The sequence below is a fragment of the Cannabis sativa genome, chromosome 3, assembly GCF_029168945.1.
Source record: "Cannabis sativa cultivar Pink pepper isolate KNU-18-1 chromosome 3, ASM2916894v1, whole genome shotgun sequence".
NCBI lineage: Eukaryota > Viridiplantae > Streptophyta > Magnoliopsida > Rosales > Cannabaceae > Cannabis > Cannabis sativa.
In genome coordinates, this window is record NC_083603.1 from 24,579,420 (window position 1) to 24,585,567 (window position 6,148).

The window sequence follows — 6,148 nt, forward strand, 5'->3', positions numbered from 1 at the left end:
TAATCATAGATATGGAATCTATAGCTTCTATCTGGACATAGAAGTGAAACGATGATTTCCTTCGAGCTTGGTTAAACAGGGATAAATGGTTGAGTACACATTTCAGTGATTATATTAGTTCACTGAAATATCATTTATAAATGGCTAAGTCTTTTAAGGATAAAATATATTAAAGGGTGTAACGGTAAATTAATCCCTATGCAATGTAGATTATCTATAGAGAATCATTGATTATTGGGATTATAGCAATGGATAATTAATAGCGTATCTATATCGTGGAACATATAGAGCGTTGTATGTAACTGAGAGTGCAATTCTAAGGTCTATGGAGGATGCAATGAGGAATTATTAAGTTATTGAATTTACTTGGGAAATCTTAGATCTGCTTATTGAAAGCTCGGTTATGTAGGACTGTTGCGAAAATTATTAATTGCTACGCAAGTGCACGCAATCAAGTAGTATACTCACGCAAGTGAGGTCGAACCACAGGGAATTGGATTAATTACTACTAACCTATACTTATAATTCTATTTGGCAAATCAAAAGTATTTATGATTGAAAAAGGAAGAAAGAAATTCAAGAAACTTAAAGAAACAAGTGAATATTAATCAAGATGAGAGATTAGGGAGACGAATCCTGTTGTTAAGTTACCAATGTTAATGTCTAATTGCTATCCTTCTCTTGAAGTGAATGACAGATTATAAATTAACCTAGCTCTTTTTCAGATCTTCTAGGTTCTAAATCTCGTGCTCTCTAATTAATCTCTTAATTAAACTAACATGAAATCAGCATTAAGCAATAATCTAAATGTCACAAAGGCTATGTAAATACTTTCGTTTCACATCAAAACCTAGACTATCCAATTTTAGCATTCTCAATTCTCACTTTTCTGATTTCGAATTGAGATCATAAAACATGTAAAAGGTGATCAATCTTGCACATGGAAATTAAACACAAATATGAATAGTGTTCACAATCAAGATGGAGGAATGACAATTATTTATTAACTAGGAAAAACTTAAACAACATTCATCATTCTCCCTAAATAGGAGTTTAGTTCAAAACATCCATAATCAAATCCATAATTAACATTGAAATAGAAAATAGCATAGAAGAATTAAAGAAAAGAGAAAGAACTAGTTGAAGCAATTGATCCGGGTCGCCACGAGCCGCTCCTCTAGCCTCCTCCTTTGTTTCTAGGGCTCCAATTCTGAATAATCCCTAATTTTCACGAGCTCTCTCTATTTAAACCAAGTCTCATCTTTAAAATTCGTGAAATTACGAAACTGCCCAAAAATCCCGTCACTGGGTCCCCGTTGCGTTTGGCAATTCCCCCGTCGCGACGGGGTTAAACATCGTTTTTTTGAAATTTTCTCTGCCAGTTCCCGTCGCGACCGGATTAGGCAGCGACACGATTTTTGGTTTTTTCTTCTCGATTCTTTCACCGCACGTCGTCAATTCTTATACATACTTTCTTTAAACACCCGAGAACCTGAAACAAAAGTATCAAGTGTAAAATAGCCCTAAAACTAGAAACAAAGAGTGAAAACTAACCGAAAATATGACCCAAAACTTAGACTAATTTTAGCCTAACAAATTCCCCCAAACTAGATTCTTACTCGCCCTCGAGTAAGGTAAAAAAAATAAATACTACTAACTACTAATTTACTAACTACGCTATGAGATTATCACAATACTACTGCCTCATGTGCTGTTTTCTTCCATTGCTCAAACTAGAATTTCAATTCCACCAACTCTAACAATTAATTTAGATGCTCAGTTTGTCACATACTGCACAAACACAAGATGACTTCACAATCGAAATAATGTTATAATGGTTTTACTCTTTCCAGTCATTCCACTACCCGATAACTCATATGCTTGCATGCTTACCTCTCTCCACTAATGTTGACAACATCCTTTCAGAATAAATAGGGCTTTTTGAGGTTTAGAAAGTATGGCTGAGATATTTGGAAAATGAAAAACAATTTTGGCTAAAGATATCATAAGCACAACAAATAACCCACAAGCTTCTTCTAATTTCAAATTTCCCAAAGTGTTCCCACAACTAACCATAATTGAGAAAAATTATTTTCTTTCTTTTCCCAACATCATTGAATTTTATTATTTTTCTTGAATCATGTTTCTTTTTTCTTCTTTTTTTTTTCTCTTTTTTTTTTCAGTGATATTGATCTTACCAAATATCTCTTTTTTCTCAATCTTGCAAGTTTCTTTTTTTTTTTTTTCTATCTTCTCTCACACCATGTATTTTGCTCCCCCAAATGAATTGTATAGCTTATGACATCATTGATAAAATAGTGAGGACAAAGTTAACAATGTGGATACATATTTCGGTTCAACAAGTGAAGAAAAAAAACAAGTCTAGGCTCAAGAGGGTTAACTAAGGATAATCATTTTATGGTAGGCTTGAAAGGCTCAAACTATCCAACAAATGCCTAAATCATATTCCTATTGAATGTTGTCAAGGATTTCGCCTCAAAAGAATAAGACATGCAAGTTCTAAGCTCTCCAGTCAATCTTACCACAAACCATAGTAAAATAATTATAACATATTTCACAGAACATCAAATTGCATTCTTACACATGTTATACAAGCATCCAAATTAATCCGAAGAGTTAACAGAATTAAGCACACAGTTATTTTGTAATTTCGGAGCACATTACAATAAACAGCAGCACACAATTATCTTCTAGCTTTTTGCCCATTCCTAACTAAAAACAGAAAATTAAAGTAGAAAATTAAAAATGCAGAAAATAAAATTTTTAAATCCCTCCCCCCAAACTAAAGATTCACATTGTCCCCAATGTGACATTAAAGAAAAAGGAAAGGAAACTTACCTGAGCACCACATCAACAAGAGGTTGACGCCCGTAATAACCGTCATGCAAGACAACTTGAAAATTGTTGTTGTACTTGCCTTCAAGCTTGGCAAGTGATGAGTTTGAACTAAATTCAGCACCAACAACATAAGACTTTGGATGATGTGCTTGGGGAGAAGTCTTTCGTACCTCGTAGAGTATATAATATGATGTAGATGAAATATATGGATTCATTGGTGGTTTATCAGTCAATATCATTGATGAAGTCGAATCAATGATGTCATGTTCTTCTTCATCCTCCAATGTCACAGTTTCTACACTTTCATCTAACAACCCTTCTTCTTGTTGCTCACTCTCTACTTGGCTATCCATACCCTTACTTGTGATTTCATATTCAATGATTTCCTCTTCACAAGGATCTTGATCTTCAATTGTAGGCTCATTATCTTCCTTGTATTCAAATAATGACCCTTCTTCATTGTACCAACAACTCTCATAACTTTCATCATTGGAGTTATTACATTCTGAACCATGAGTCATTGAATTATCACATAAGGATCTCACCATGTCAGTTAAGCGGTTAATCTCTCCTAGAAGTGATTGTAGAAGTGATAGTAGTTGCTCCTCTTTTTCAGTTTGTTGGGATGAATTTGGGCAATAAGGTGGGTATTGGTGACTCCAACCCTGAAGTGATGGATCCCAATGCCAGTCGTAAGCAAAATCTGCCATATAGTTCAACAGATTTATTACATCATAGCCTCTCATTAATAGAGGCGCTCCAGTTGCCTCTGCTCCATAATCAACCCAGCTTCTTGTTTCATCGTTAAGTCCATTATAAAAGAGCCATGTAAAACATCCACTTGAGAAAGTGGGATAACATCTCTCTCCAAGCTCTTTAAATCTCCTCCAAGCAGAATAGAATGGTTCATTGTGTTGTTGGACAAAATCCTCAAGATATAGCATCTGGATTTATCTTGCAGGTCAAACTCATAAGCACAACATTAGTAAAATTAAAAAAAAAAAAAACTAAATTAGTAATTAAAAGATAAAAATTTGAAACAACAAAATTAATACTAAAACTAAAAAGAAAAACTAAATTAGAACAAAATTTAATTTTTAATAATATTACAAAATCTAATCTAAAAGAAACAGATTAGAAATAAGCAAAAAAAAAAAAGAATTAACCAAAGTAGAAGTTAGTATAATTTTATGTAATATCAATCTTTATACAATTCCCCGGTAACGGCGCCAAAAACTTGTTGCGAAAATTATTAATTACTACGCAAGTGCACGCAATCAAGTAGTATACTCACGCAAGTGAGGTCAAACCACAGGGAATTGGATTAATTACTACTAAACTATACTTATAATTCTATTTGGCAAATCAAAAGTATTTATGATTGAAAAAGGAAGAAATAAATTCAAGAAACTTCAAGAAAAGGATAGCAATTAGGCATTAACAATTGTGGTAAACTAACAACAGGATTCTTCTCCCTAATCTCTCATGTTGATTAATATTCACTTGTTTCTTTAAGTTTCTTGAATTTCTTTCTTCCTTTTTCAATCATAACTACTTTTGATTTGCCAAATAGAATTGTAAGTATAGTTTAGTAGTAATTAATCAAATTCCCTGTGGTTCGACCTCACTTGCGTGAGTATACTACTTAATTGCGTGCACTTGCGTAGTGATCATAATTTTCGTAACAAGTTTTTGGTGCCGTTGCCGGGGATCGAACCCGGGTCACCCGCGTGACAGGCGGGAATACTTACCACTATACTACAACGACGGGTGACCCGGGTTCGATCCCCGGCAACGGCGCCAAAAATTTGTTGCGAAAATTATTAATTCCTACGCAAGTGCACGCAATCAAGTAGTATACTCACGCAAGTGAGGTCGAACCACAGGGAATTGGATTAATTACTACTAAACTATACTTATAATTCTATTTGGCAAATCAAAAGTATTTATGATTGAAAAAGGAAGAAAGAAATTCAAGAAACTTAAAGAAACAAGTGAATATTAATCAAGATGAGAGATTAGGGAGACGAATCCTGTTGTTAAGTTACCAATGTTAATGTCTAATTGCTATCCTTCTTTTGAAGTGAATGACAGATTATAAATTAACCTAGCTCTTTTCAGATCTTTTAGGTTCTAAATCTCATGCTCTCTAATTAATCTCTTAATTAAACTAACATGAAATCAGCATTAAGCAATAATCTAAATGTCACAAAGGCTATGTAAATACTTTCGTTTCACATCAAAACCTAGACTATCCAATTTTAGCATTCTCAATTCTCACTTTTCAGATTTCGAATTAAGATCATAAAACATGTAAAAGGTGATCAATCTTGCACATGAAAATTAAACACAAATATGAATAGTGTTCACAATCAAGATGGAGGAATGACAATTATTTATTAACTAGGAAAAACTTAAACAACATTCATCATTCTCCCTAAATAGGAGTTTAGTTCAAAACATCCATAATCAAATCCATAATTAACATTGAAATAGAAAATAGCATAGAAGAATTAAAGAAAAGAGAAAGAACTAGTTGAAGCAATTGATCCGGGTCGCCATAAGCCGCTCCTCTAGCCTCCTCCTTTGTTTCTAGGGCTCCAATTCTGAATAATCCCTAATTTTCACGAGCTCTCTCTATTTAAACCAAGTCTCATCTTTAAAATTCATGAAATTTTGAAACTGTCCAAAAATCCTGTCACTGGGTCCCCGTCGCGACTGGGTTAAACATCATTTTTTCGAAATTTTCTCTGCCAGTTCCCGTCGTGACTGGGATATTGCCCGTCGCGACTGGATTAGGCAGCGACACGATTTTTGGTTTTTTCTTCTCGATTCTTTCACCGCACGTCCTCAATTCTTGTACATACTTTCTTTAAACACCCAAGGACCTGAAACAAAAGTATCAAGCGTAAAATAGCCCTAAAACTAGACACAAAGAGTGAAAACTAACCGAAAATATGACCCGAAACTTAGACTTATTTTAGCCAACAAGGACCATGGTCCCCATACTAGTTGAGACAAACTGCTTGTAAGACTCAGTTAATTGATTTTAGTTAATCAATTATAATTCTAAAATTAGACTATGTCTAGTTTATGAATTTTTCACTAAGATATGGCTTGATTGTGAAAAAATAATATTTTAGGGTTTATTTGTTAATTAAGAGACTTTGTGGAGTCTAATTAATAAATATTATAAATGACAATTTTATTTGATAATTTTTTTAATTATTAAATAAATAGTTTTGGCATTTATAGGGTTGAAAGTGTAAAAAGTGGTATTTGTGAAAAA

General features: G+C 33.5%; 1 non-coding gene across 1 annotated transcript; it reads right to left on the reverse strand.

Moving 5' to 3' along the window:
• Positions 1-4,555: 4,555 nt before the first annotated feature.
• On the reverse strand, positions 4,556-4,627 carry TRNAD-GUC (transfer RNA aspartic acid (anticodon GUC)). Its single transcript has one exon. It is a non-coding gene; the product is annotated as a tRNA-Asp (tRNA).
• Positions 4,628-6,148: the final 1,521 nt, after the last annotated feature.